This window comes from Lissotriton helveticus, chromosome 3_1 (genome assembly GCF_964261635.1).
Source record: "Lissotriton helveticus chromosome 3_1, aLisHel1.1, whole genome shotgun sequence".
Lineage (NCBI taxonomy): Eukaryota > Metazoa > Chordata > Amphibia > Caudata > Salamandridae > Lissotriton > Lissotriton helveticus.
In genome coordinates this window covers 1,413,853,338-1,413,867,390 of record NC_136061.1, presented here as the reverse complement: position 1 = coordinate 1,413,867,390, position 14,053 = coordinate 1,413,853,338, and positions in this window count along the sequence as shown.

Below are 14,053 nucleotides of genomic sequence, written 5' to 3'. Positions count from 1 at the left end.
CCCAGATGCCTCCAATGGGCTGCAGCATGTATTATGCCACCTATGAGATGCCATTCAAAATGACACAACAGGCCTGCTACAGCAGACTTTGTAAGATGGTGTTTGCATCACTTACTGAGGTATAGGTTCACTATATCTATCTAAATCACTACACTTAAAAACCTATCAGTCACCTCTATGGCAGAGCTTATCAATCCTGAAGGCAGGGTGCTGTGTTTTATGTGAGAGGGTGCCCCTGCATGAGCAGAGCCCCTCTGCAGCCTTCGGAGACCATTCTCCGGGGTTGTCTGTGATGCAGCCAGACATATATGTTTAAGCGCATTATAACCTCGCGTTAAATGCTAACTTTAAAATGGCTGCTTAGAAACATGTCATGTTTGGTGTCAAACACCTTAGAATCATACCTCCACACCAGTAACTGGTGTGGGAGGTGTGATTCTCCCCTTCTAGAACCACTACTGTGGGTCATCGGTCTACCCGGTACCAGCTTGTATGACCTGGGCAGCACAACATGTATGCTGCTAGCCACAGACACGATTCTGCTCTCCTGCTCCTGAGGCAAGCTCGAGCAGAAGAAAGCATGACAATAAGCATCCTGTCACAGGGATGTGTGACCACCTCCCAGACAGGGTTTAGTGAATTGGGTCTGGGTGGGTGCACTCTGAGAGTGCCAGAAAGTCTGCACTGGGGGCACATTTGGTGTCCCTGTGCATAGTCCAGCTCAAACCAGTTCTGGGCGCCATTGGCTCGTGCTCTGGTGCAAAACTGGACAAAGGACATGGGTGTAGCCACTCCTCTGCCCTGCCCCTCCCCTAGGAGAGTCCACAGAATCTTTCCAACCCCTTCCCATGGGTATAAAGTGGGTTACCTGACTACAGAACTTTAGATTTTACCTGTACATGATTCTGCTAAGAACAAACCAAGTACTTTGACTGCCTGCACGATGCTGGATGACTGACTAATCTCCCTTGGAGTAAAGGCGTTCCTCCCCTGCAAAAGCAGGCACCTAAATGCATCTGACCAGTTTGCTTCTCCCAAGCTACTGAGGACTCCAAAGATTTCAGCAACACAGGAGGTGGGTTTCCGAAGGTCCCTGAGGTCGATCTGCCCTCTGAGCGATTCTGAGACCAGTATCCCTTGTGGGGACTGTGCAACCCGAACCCCTGTGCACCGTGTACATTTGCAATTGCATATGCTTGTCGACAATTCCCAAGCTTGGTCATTGGACGCCCTGTAGTCCTGACCCCGAGCAGTAATTGCATCGAAGATATCTGGCCTCCACTCACCGAGTGTCCTGTGGGCTGGTACTTCGCAAACTGCCCCTCCCCCTCCCCATGTCACCACCCGGTAACTACTCCCACCACCGACCGCTACTGCTCCCTGTGTCACTTTTCTGGGTGGTTCCTTGGGGTCCCAGTGATTCTATATGCTCTAGGTACTGTATCTAGTCAAGTCCTTATTGTTATACCATTTTTAGGTCTCGCCTGAGCCAGCGCATGCAATACTCTGGCAAGACTTTTAGCGAGTGGGCTTTAAAAAGCACATCACACGCTTTTGCTTGTGGCCTAAAGCTTGCGGTTACGCGCACAATAAAGCGCACAGACGCCGTATGGCTTTCCTCTCAGGGCCTTTAGCCTTAGCTCTTCAGGCGCACGTGCGCGCACCACTCGCAGGCTCACCTTCTGCTCCCCCTCTCAGTTAAAAGTTGACTTTCGCGGCCGCGGGGCCGCGCTTGTGTTTTATCAATTGTTTTAGTATATGGATCAGTCTCCCTCTGGAGCCCACTGTGTAAATTGCTACTTACAAATGTTCTATTGATTCAGTATTGTGTACTTTGTGCTCTAGTCTCGTATAGCGACTAGTAGAAAGTGTTATATTAATAAATACATATGTGGTTTTCCTTTCATTTAGTCATTTAGAGGTTGATATTCTGGTAAAACAAGCTGCTTTACATTCCTTCAAGATTAAGCCTGAAGGCTGCTCTCCACAGCTACCACTAGGATAGCTTTCTAAAGGTTATCTTTGACCTCATACATCATAAAGGTTGTGTGGACTGGTACAGGGTGCACACTTTAATTAGTGGACAGCATATACCAGGCCACCTTCTCACATAGTCTATGACACACCAATCTATGACATGCCACTCCACTCTACTTCACTATACTCCACTTTATACCACTCCACTCTACTCTATGAAATGGCATTCCATTCTACACCCCTCCACTCAACGCCAGTCTACTGTATGACACTCTATGACACATTAATCTATGACACACTACTCTATGCCACTTTACTCTATTACACTTTTCTTCACACTACACTATGCCACTCCACTCCACTTTACTCCACTCTACAACATTTTACTCCACTATACGCTACTCCACGCTATGCCACTCCACTCTACGACACTCTATGCAACTCCCTATACGCCACTCCACACCACTTTTCTCCACTTTACTCTATGACACAATACTTCACTCGACTCCACTATGCCACATTATGCTACTTCACTCTACGACACCCTACCCCACTCCACTGTACTCCCCTCTAATCTATGACAATCCACTCTACGATACTCTACTCCACTGTATGCCACTCCATTCTAAGATGCTCAATGCCACACCACTCTACGACACTCTACTCCAATCTAGGACTCTCTATGCCACACTACCACAAGACTGCTCAACACACTACGCCTCTCACTTTACCCCCTACCACGCTAATCCACTTCACTCTACTCCCTCCACGACACTATATGGCACTCTACAACACTCCACAACACTCCATTCCACTCTATGTCATTCCACGACACTCTACACCACTCCAAGACACTCTACTCTACTCCACTCTATTGTATTCTACTCTACACCACTTTGTGCCACTCCATGGCACTCTGCACCACTCAACGATACTCTACACCACTCCATGACACTCCATGACACTCCACTCTATGCCTCTCCACTCTGTGATACGCCACCCCACTCTACCCCACTCTCCTCTATGCCATCAACGTTTAGCCCTGCTGAACAGCAACCACGCTGGTGTACAACATGGCTAAAACTAAAAAAGCGCTGCTGTCTGGTTTGCTAACAACATCTTGAGGGACATTCTGGAAGCTTTCCTGGGAATGCATTTCACCCATTGCTTACTATTTACTTTGTGTTTTGTAACTCACATGTGCTTGCATATTATTAGCTGGATTTATTTGTTTTAGACTGTCCAGCCTGAGTTCTTCACTCCACTGCCTATTTACTGCATTCTTACACCAGTGCTCATTTCTGTGAAGAGGTCTTTAAATATTGTACTTATCTTGTCACATTTGCTGTGCATTCAAAGAAAGAGGTCCAAATTCCAGGCTCTGTCATCCAAGGGAGCTTGGTGTTTACTTTTCTTTCTCTGGCTTAAAAGTGGGAGGATTTATGTGACAACGTTGCTCTGAAAGCAAAAGCTTTTCTCTAACACACACCAAAATGTAAATATATGTAAATAAACTGTGCATATATTTTAGAATATGCCTGAATTAGGAAAGTGTAAATAAAGCACATGTTCTGTAATTCTGAAGTTTGATGGAAACAAATATATTAATAGGATCAAAAATATTCAATACACTAGTTAATTACATTTTCACACATTATCGTTTGTGTGTGGTATATTTTTATTGGTAAAACTGTATTGCTCTGCAAATGTAATGGTTATTTCAATTGAAAATGTGTTGTCTGTAATGGAAGTGCACTACCACACCATCCCTACTCCACACTACGCAACTCCACTTTACACTACTCCACTCTACAACGCTCTACTCCATAGCTTTCCAAACTTTTCATGTTGGGGACACACTTTTTGGAGATGCATCATTTTGGGACACAGTAAGGCAGTGTAGCGAGCGAGTGTAGTGTAGCAAGCCCGAACCACCTAGGGGGAGTTTGGGGGGGTTCTCACTTACTCTGTCTGTCTCCCTCTCTCTCTCTCCCTCTCTCTCTCTCTAACTGTCTCCCTCTCTCTGTCTCCCTCCCTCTCCCCTGTCTCCCTCCCACTCTCTCCCTCCCTCTGTCTCCCTCTGTAATGTAATGTAATGTAATGTAATGTAATGTAAGAGACATTTCTACCGCGCAGCTTTCACTCCAAGGAGTATCTTGGCGCACAAACAACTCAGGTGGAAGAGTTGTGGAAAAGGGATAAAGATGTCACTAAGTTCTACGCACACATTACACTAGGGTTCTACTAGTGGCATCAGGCAAGGAGAAGATCCAGGTTTTCAGAGCTTTTCTGAATGGGGCTTCTTGGGAGATTAATCGCAGCTGAGGAGGAAGTTTATTCCAGGCCTTTGTTCCTAAAACAAAAAGGGATTTACCGCCTTTTGTCATCAACTTAAAGTGAGGGGGGGTGAGTAAGTTCTGATTAGCAGATCTCAAACAGCAAGATGGTTGATACCTTTTAAACCCATTATATAAATAGGTTGGGCCACGTTGATAAAATGCCCTAAAGGTAATTAGGAGAATCTTGAACAAAATTATTTTCCCTATTGGCAGCCAATGAAGAGTATTTAAGGCTGCCGAGGCAGATGACTTACGGGGCAGACGCAGAACCAAGCGAGCTGTCGCGTTTTGGACCATTTGCAGTTTGTGGAGAATAGATTTATTTGCTCCAGCATATAGTCCATTGCAATAGTCTAGCCTAGAATTAATTAAGGCCACTGCGACTGTTTTCCTCGCTGGTAGAGGAAGAAGATCGAAAAACTTCCTTAGTGCTTTGATGATCTGAAAGCACATACCTCCTAATCCAACGGCCTGGGGTTTAAAAGAGAACTACCTCAACAATGTGTTTTTTTTGGTCATGTGTAGAGACACTGAACTCCCCCACCCTGTCAAACCCAGCGGAGCATGGACAACCACACAAGGTCAATAACAGGGGTTTGGACATCTGACAACCATATCCTTTGCCTAAAAGCGCAGCACGGGGGCAAGGAGGGGCGGGGGCACTTCAGACTTTTTATGGAACCGGGGAAGCGGAGGGCGGGAACCGTTGCTGTCGCACGTTTACAGTACGTTGACAGGGGGGAGGGGGGAGGGGGGGCAGAGGGGGGGAGGGGGTCGGGGGGGAGGCCCTGCTGCATGGACAATCAGAGCCTGGCGGATGTACATTTCTTTCTTTCTCTTCTCTATCCTCTTTTCTATACCCCCATCCCATCCAACACCTCAGGGGGAGGCGTGTGTGTCGTGGCTGCCACCAGGCAAGAATAGAGCAAAGGGGCAATACACAACGGGTGCACGCAGGTATAGCGACACAGTCAGCACACCATGATGGCTCCCGACAATAGTAGCCAGGCACAGATAGCCTCAGACATAAAGATAGTGTCACTTAACGTCAAAGGGCTAAACCACCCCGTCAAACGACGGAAAACACTAGACTACCTTTACAAACTGAAGGCAGACATATACGTCCTGCAAGAAACTAGAGTGTCCGCAGAGGACGCAAACAGAATGAAAGCCAGCTGGATAAGCGAAGTACTGTGTTCACCGGCAGTCAACAAAAAGGGAGGGGTCATTACTCTGATCAGTAAGAAAGGGAAGTTCCAGGCTAACGAAAACACAACAGACACCATGGGAAGGAGGCTGATCACATCAATCAACAGAGGCGATGAGAGGGTACACATAGCCAATATATACGGGCCAAACACAGGGGACAAAAACTTTTGGGAGGATCTAGAAACTGAACTTAGCAAGGTCCCACTGGGCGAACTACTAATCGTGGCAGGTGACATGAACCAGGCGATGGATAATGCAACTGACAGGCACCCACACAGACCTAGTCATGCCTCACAAGAACAGAACATACTTAAAAACCTATGCGCCAAACTCTCACTAGCGGACCCATGGCGACTACAACACCCGAGCGCCAGAGAGTACACTTTCTACTCGCACCCGCACAACTCATACAGCAGGATAGACTACTTACTCATGTCCAACACACACACACACCTGACTGACACGACGGAAATAGGACCCATCACAATTTCAGACCATGCACACGTATCCCTCTCCCTGAGTGGCAAGCATAACGAAACACCGAGCAGGAGATGGCGCCTTAACAGTGACATACTCGAAAACCCTGCCAATATCACGGAAATAGAGGTAGCGATCAAAGAATATCTCCAATTTAATGACATAGCTGACACAGGGCCAGCGACACTATGGGACGCGCTTAAAGCAACAATAAGAGGGAAACTCATAAATATCAAAGCACGCATGAACAGGGGCAGAAACAAAAAAATTAAGGAACTGGAGGAGCAGATCAAGGGGTTAGAAAGGAACCACACGGCCAACCTAACAGATAGGAACACACTCACAACGCTAACAAAGAAAAAATATGAGCTAAACAGAATCCTAAGCGAGAGGGCATCCACGTGGATCAACAAATACAAATCCATAAACTTATGCTCGGCGAACAAAGCAGGGAAGGCCTTAGCAGGCTACCTGAAAGCCAAGCAAAGGCAGCACTGCATAGCCACAATAACAGACGCAGACAATAAAACACACACAGCGAATAAACATATCCTCGAAACATTCAGGAAGTTCTACAAAGAACTATACACAGCGGACACATCGCTAGATGCGGATGGCGGGGCAAGCCTGCTGGGAGGCCTGGACCTACCCAGTATAAGCGACGAACAAAGAGAGGCCCTAGACCAAGATATAACTAAAGCGGAGGTCGGGATGGCCATAGACTCACTAAAACCCAACAAGGCCCCAGGACCAGATGGCTTCACAGCCACCTTCTATAAACAATTCCAACCGCTACTCAAAGACACACTTGTCAGAGTATTCCGAGCATGTGCAGAAAACGGAAATATGACAGACTCAATGGCGGAGGCAAACATTATTGTCATCCCCAAAGAAGGGAAGGACCCCCAATTCCCTCACAACTACAGACCAATCTCTCTAATTAACGTGGACTGCAAAATCTATGCAAAAGTCATGGCCGCCAGACTAAATGCACTTCTCCCCGCGCTCATACACAAATCTCAGGTGGGCTACCTGGAAAACAGACTATCGCAAGATAACACCAGATTGCTATGCCACCTAATCAACCGAACGGCCAACAGCGCGGAAAAGGCGGTCATGATCGCCTTGGATGCGGAAAAAGCTTTCGACAGAGTCTCATGGCCCTTCCTCAACCAATGCATGCTCAAGTTTGGTCTAGGCGAGAAATACAGGGGTATGGTCATGTCCCTGTACAAAAACCCCCGGGCGCGAGTGGTAGTTAACGCAGCCACATCAGACACACTCATACTAGAGAGAGGGACAAGGCAAGGTTGCCCCCTATCACCGGGTCTATTCCTGCTCGCCCTGGAACCACTCCTCCACATGATCAGGGCAAATGGCCGGATCACGGGGGTGCAGATAGAGGGGCAAGCCTTCAAGTTAGCGGCATACGCAGACGATATTCTGATCACCACAAACAACCCAGAACAGTCAATTAAGGCACTCGTGCAAACTATAGAGGAGTATGCACATGTCTCAGGCTATAAGCTCAATAGGGAGAAATCCGAGTGCAAACCGATGAACTGCCACACAACCAAGGATGTCCTGGGTACATCCGGCCTAGCATGGCAAACAAAACCCCTAAAATACCTAGGCCTCCTTTTCGGAAGGGACTTAAGGGCGACACTGGACCATAACGAGGAAGCGATGCTAAAAAAAATTAAGTCCAAGCTGGACACATGGAGCCCCAAATTCATAAGCTGGTGGGGTAGGATCGAAACTATAAAGATGATGGTTACCCCCATGCTAAACTACTTGCTTTCCATGCTGCCTCTCACACTCACACCCGAATTCCACAAACGCCTAGACAAAAGCATCAACATATTCCTCTGGGGAGGGAAAAAAACAAGAATGAGCCTAGCGAAACTCAGACTTAGAAAAGAACAAGGCGGACTGAACCTCACAAACTACAAAGCCTTTCAGAAGGCATCCCTGGCAAAACAGGGTCTGCACTGGATCGCCCCCGCACCAGACTACACGCCGGTGTGGCTGGACCTGGAAAGGTGTCTTCTGGGTGGCGCAGACCCAATCATGGCCCTCACGGCCCACAAGCACCCAGAAGCCAGAAACGCAATAATTCACAACACAAAGATAGCGCTGTTAAGAGTAGACAGGGAAATGGCAGTGAGTATCAAAGGCACCAAATGGGAATCTCTGTGGCATAACACCAAAGTCACATACAAAGGGAAAACACTAGACAGCATGGTATGGCGAAGCAGAGGCATCACTACGCCTTCGCAACTAGAGGCAGGAAACACCCCTCTCACCTACACGGCACTACAGCAGATAACCTCCCTGCCTAACAAGGAGTTCTACGAATTCCTCAAAATAAAAGCAGCTGTCACCAAAGCAGGACTAACGAAACTAACACCCACCATCATACAATACGCACAAAACTTAAACAAGACGGGCCACCAAATAGCACAAATCTACAAGCTAATCACACCACGCACCACAACCCTAAACAACAAGACGCTGGCATTCTGGGAGGAGACCATACAGAGACAGCTGAACGAAGTGGAAAGAGCCAAACTATGGACGACAGCGTCCAAAAACAAAATCACACCACAGCTAGCACAAACCAAATTCTGGCTACTTCACAGGTTGCACTGGACACCAGCGAAACTAGGGAGGGTTGGAGCCAGCGATAACAGCACATGTTGGAACTGCCAGAGTGCCACGGGAGACCTATCTCACATGCTATTCGAGTGCACCAAAGTCAAAGCTTTCTGGGGCAAGGTCTACAACGTCATAGACACAATAACGGGAAGTAAGATACAAAGAGGACTAGCCGGGGCAGCCACTGCATTCCTAGCGACAGAACTCCAGTCCAAAGAAGTACGAGACCTGGTCGATGTCCTTCTAACGGCTGCAGTGAAAACGATTCTGGGTGACTGGAAGGACACCAGCAAAGCCACTTTCAAGCGCTGGTTCAACTGGGTAACCTTCCTCAGGGGGGCAGATAATATCACCGCCAAGCAAAAGGCGGCAAATCATACAGCCAAGGAGAATATGTGGGAAGCTCTCGACGCATACCTGGAACGATAACCAACCTCCCCCCCCCCCTCTTTTTCTCTCTCCTTTCCTTTTTTTCTCTCAGGCCCCGCCAGGCCGCAATCTTGCAAGACCAGTACAGTATTAAGAATGTCTTTTCTATGGCTATGTAAAATTTTATTTTCAATAAAAATATTTTGAGATAAAAGACAACTGATGGTCAAATTTAATGCCCAAATTCCGGGCAGATGTAATTGTATTAGGGGGCACTTCAGCTTCTGCTGGCCAGCATGCAATTGGGGAAAAGAGGTTATTCTTGCCTACCGGAAGGATTTCGGTTTTTCCGGTGTTGCACTTTAAATGGTTATTAGTCATCCACTTAAAGATTGCTGTAAGGCAGTCCTTGAGATCTTCCTCGGCCCCAGGCCGCTCCCTATCCAACACCAATATCAATTGGGTATCGTCAGCGTATGAAATAGAGCTGATCTTGAATGACGTGATCAGCCTCATCAGGGGCACCATGTAGAGATTGAAAAAAATCGGGCTCAAGCTAGAGCCCTGAGGCACCCCTGACCTGACTTCTTTTACCTCAGATTGATATGGGCCTAGCACTGTTATTTGGCGTCTGTTGGTAAGGAAGTTCCTACACCATGCCAGAGCCTGTCCTCCTATTCCTGCGGCAGCCAGACGGTCCACTAAGATGGTATGTGAGACCGTATCGAAGGCTGCCGACAGGTCTAATAGGATAAGGACAGCCTTGTTTCCCTGATCCATTGCTGCCCTTAAAGTTTCTGCGGTAAAAAGTAGGGCAGATTCGGTAGAGTGTTCTAACCGAAATCCTGACTGGTTAGGATGGAGAACGTTATTCTTCTCCAAGAAGTTGGTGAGCTGGCTATTAACAAACTTTTCAGTCAGTTTAGATAGGATGGGTAACAGGGAAATCGGGCATAGGTTGGCAAGAGTAGTAGGGTCGGTGATGGCCTTTTTTTGGAGTGGCTTAACAGCGGCCAGTTTCCAATTGTTAGGGATAGTTGCCGTCTCTAAGGAAGAGTTGATGATCCGATTAATCATTGGGTTCACCATCTCAGTTAAAAGATGCAACACCGGAGGGGGGCAGGGATCAAAGGGGGATCCCGATTTGCTGGCTGAGATCACTTTAGCAGTTTCCTCCAGGGATACTGGAACAAAGTCATCAAGACGAGAAGAGGATGTCGTCTTCGCTATCACTTCAACCACCGTCGTTGTGGTAGCTACTGGTGGGAATGTATTTGTAATGTCAAGGATTTTGTTCACAAAGTAATCAGATATCGCATTACATAGCTCTTGTGAGGGAGGAATCTCCTGCGATAGGGCTGAAGGGTTCATGAAATCCTTGACAATCTTAAAAATTGTTTTTTGTTCCTGTCCTGCTAAAGATATGGCCTGAAGATAGTAGGTTTTTTTTGCCAGCTTAATTCCTATATGGTACTTCCGCCTTGCTGTTATGTAGATGTTACGAGCGTCAATGTCATAGTTTCGACGCCACCTACGTTCGAGAGTTTTAACTTCACATAGTTCAAGTTTTAAGGTTGTTGAGAACCATGGAGCATTCTTTTTAGTAATTCTAGGAGTACAATTCTGATTTCTTGCTGTTTTTAGCAGAGAGCCCGCTCCAGTGATCCAGTTACAGAAGTTTTGATTGTCTGTTGACGTATAACCAGTCATGACTGGCATACTGTCCTTAAGTTTCTCTATAACATCAGGCCTGCTGGCTAGTGCCTTCCAGTCTGTGGTGATGTTAATATTACGACCATTATTACCTTTTGTAGATATTATACTAGGTTTCAGTACTCCAAGTATGTTAAAGGGGATGAAGTAATGATCTGTCCATAATTGAGGGCAAGGGGATTTAACCATCAAATTATGATAATTTGAACAGATACAGTCTAAGAGGTGCCCTGCCTGGTGGGTGGGTTCACAATTTCTAAGGGGCAGGCCCAACACTTCAATTGTCTCCATAAAGCTACTCACCCCAGGGGCACTGGGGGACTCAAGGTGCATGTTGAGATCACCCAACAATGAAAAATTAGAAAACCTAAGTGTTAGGTCACTCAACACATCCCCTACTGTGTCCAAGAATCTAGCGGGTGGGCCCGGTGGGCGATATATCAGAGCCCCAGAGAGAACAAAAGTGTCATGAATTTTCAAAGAAAAGACTAGTGCTTCTGCCTCTTTTATGTCCTTTATTTCTTGGATAGAGCATTTGAAAGTATTGCGATAAATGATAGCAAGACCTCCTCCTCGTTGGTCATGTCTATCCTGCCGCAGGATACAAAAATTGGGAGGGAGAGCTATCGCTACGGCCGGGTTACACCACGGCTTAAGCCATGTTTCTGTAATTAGTAGCCAGTCTAGGTGTGATTCGGTAATGAGATCACATATATTTTGGGCATTCTTCGCTAGAGAGCGAGCATTAATTAAACCGCCCCGTGCTAATATGGTTTCTGTGGATGTTTCCACCGAAGGTTCAGGAAATAAAGTCATGTGACACTGGGCGCAGCAGACAGAGCCCTGCCAGCTGTGAGGAGATATGACACCGTTACAAGATGCTTGAGGCTTTTGGAATGATAATAAAGAGTCACGTGACATACCTGTAACCATGATGTCCGAGTGAACGACGAACTAATAAAATGCTCAGAGTCTCCCGCCTCTCACGCCTCCTTAACGCTGACGGGCGCAGACGGGCAGACTCTGGCTTGACTCAGGCGAGAGTCAGGCACTTCAGCTGCGCGTCAACCGCTGCGCGGTTAGGGTGAGCTTTAAATAAGGCTCACCTGATGTGAATACCGAGCACTAGAGCGCTCAGGCAACTACCACGATCCTAATGTCCAGCACCCCCAAGATGGCGGCGAGGCGCCTCGAGTGGCTGCAGGAAAGGGAGGTAATCCGCTCTACAAGCGGTGAGGGGCACAGTTTAAAGTGCAGGTATGAGGGCGCTATGGTCGGATTTAAAAACAGGGGCCAATAAACACAAATTTACAGAAATAGCAAAAACGGGATTTTTTTTAAATTACAGTAGCGCTGCACACCTGGTTGGACGCTAATGCTAGCGCGCATACAAAAACCTAGTCAACCTTTTCCCAGAGGGCGAGCAACTCAGAGTGCTCGCCTTAAATAAGGCTCACCTGATGTGAATACCGAGCACTAGAGCGCACAGGCAACTACCACGATCCTAATGTCCAGCACCCCCAAGATGGCGGCGAGGCGCCTCGAGTCGCTGCAGGAAAGGGAGGTAATCCGCTCTACAAGCGGTGAGGGGCACAGTTTAAAGTGCAGGTATGAGGGCGCTATGGTCGGATTTAAAAACAGGGGCCAATAAACACAAATTTACAGAAATAGCAAAAACGGGATTTTTTTTAAATTACAGTAGCGCTGCACACCTGGTTGGACGCTAATGCTAGCGCGCATACAAAAACCTAGTCAACCTTTTCCCAGAGGGCGAGCAACTCAGAGTGCTCGCCTTAAATAAGGCTCACCTGATGTGAATACCGAGCACTAGAGCGCACAGGCAACTACCACGATCCTAATGTCCAGCACCCCCAAGATGGCGGCGAGGCGCCTCGAGTCGCTGCAGGAAAGGGAGGTAATCCGCTCTACAAGCGGTGAGGGGCACAGTTTAAAGTGCAGGTATGAGGGCGCTATGGTCTCCCTCTGTCTGTCTACCTCCCTCTGTCTCTCTCTGTCTGTCTCGCTCCCTCTGTCTCTCTCCCTCTGTCGCCCTCTTCCCTCTGTCTCACCCCCTCTGTCTGTCTCCCTCCCTCTGTCTGTCACCCTCTGTCTCCTGCTCTCTGTCTCCCGCTCTCTGTCTCCCGCTCTCGGTCTCCCTCTCTCTGTCTCCCTTTGTTTCTGTCCCTCTGTCTCCCTCCCTCTGTCTCCGTTCTCTGTCTCCCTCCCTCTGTCTCTCTCCCTCCCTCCCTCTCTCCCTCCCTCTGTCTCCCTCCCTCTGTCTCCCTCTCTGTCTCCCTCCCTCTGTCTCCCTCTCTCTCTTTCTTCCTCTCTCTCTATCTCCCTCTCTCTCTGTCTCCCTCTGTCTTCCTCCCTCTGTCGGTCTCCCTCTCCTTCCCTCTGTCTCCCACTGACTGTCTCCCTCTGCTTCCCTCCCTCTGTCACCCTCTTGCTCTGTCTACCTCCATCTGTCACCCTCTGTCTCCCTCTCTATCTCTCTCCCTCTGTCTCCCTCTCTCTCTGTGGTAAATATTTTAGTAATTTACCTTGATCAGAATTTCTAGGCAATATCAATAAGTTCAAGTATGAAGAGCAGAGTCCGTGGTGGTTCGAATTCAGGGTCTTTATTCAGTAACTCGAGTTAAGGGAGAGCTGCGTCACCTTAGGAGGATCGGAAGAATCTCTAACATTATTATCTGAACACACAGTATTTATAGCAGGAAAAGAGGAAGGAGCTTCCCTGTAATGCATGCCCGGATCATACGTTAACATAAAACAGAAGTCATGTAGGCCCGGATCATATGTTGCAATAAAACAGAAGTCATGTAGGCCCGGATCATATGTTGCAATAAAACAGAAGTCATGACCATAAAAGGAGGCAGCGTCATGAAAGAGTGAAGACATGGTAGAGGAGATAAGGCTGAGTCATGATTTAGAATGAGGAAGCACAAGAGAGGCGAAGGTGTGGAGAAATAACACTAGGCTGGTTCCTTAGATAAGGGAGAGGTGGTCGTGACAGGATGTCTGTTTGTCGTGTTTCAGCATTCGGGGGCTCTTCTTCTCGGAATTGGTTATCGTGGTTTAACAGAATGGGGCCTATTTCTCGGAATTGGCCCGATTGTAGGGAAATGGTTACAGATGGGGGGGGGTCTTGTTCTCGGCATCGGCTTAACCACAGTAATGCACGGTTTGAGTGAGGCAGTTGGTTCTCGGAGTCGCTTTGACCATAAGGATGAGCGTTTGACTTTTATTTTGGGGAAGGAGAGCGCGTGTGTAACTACATGAGGCGCATGATCAGCGCGTGATCGGTTCGT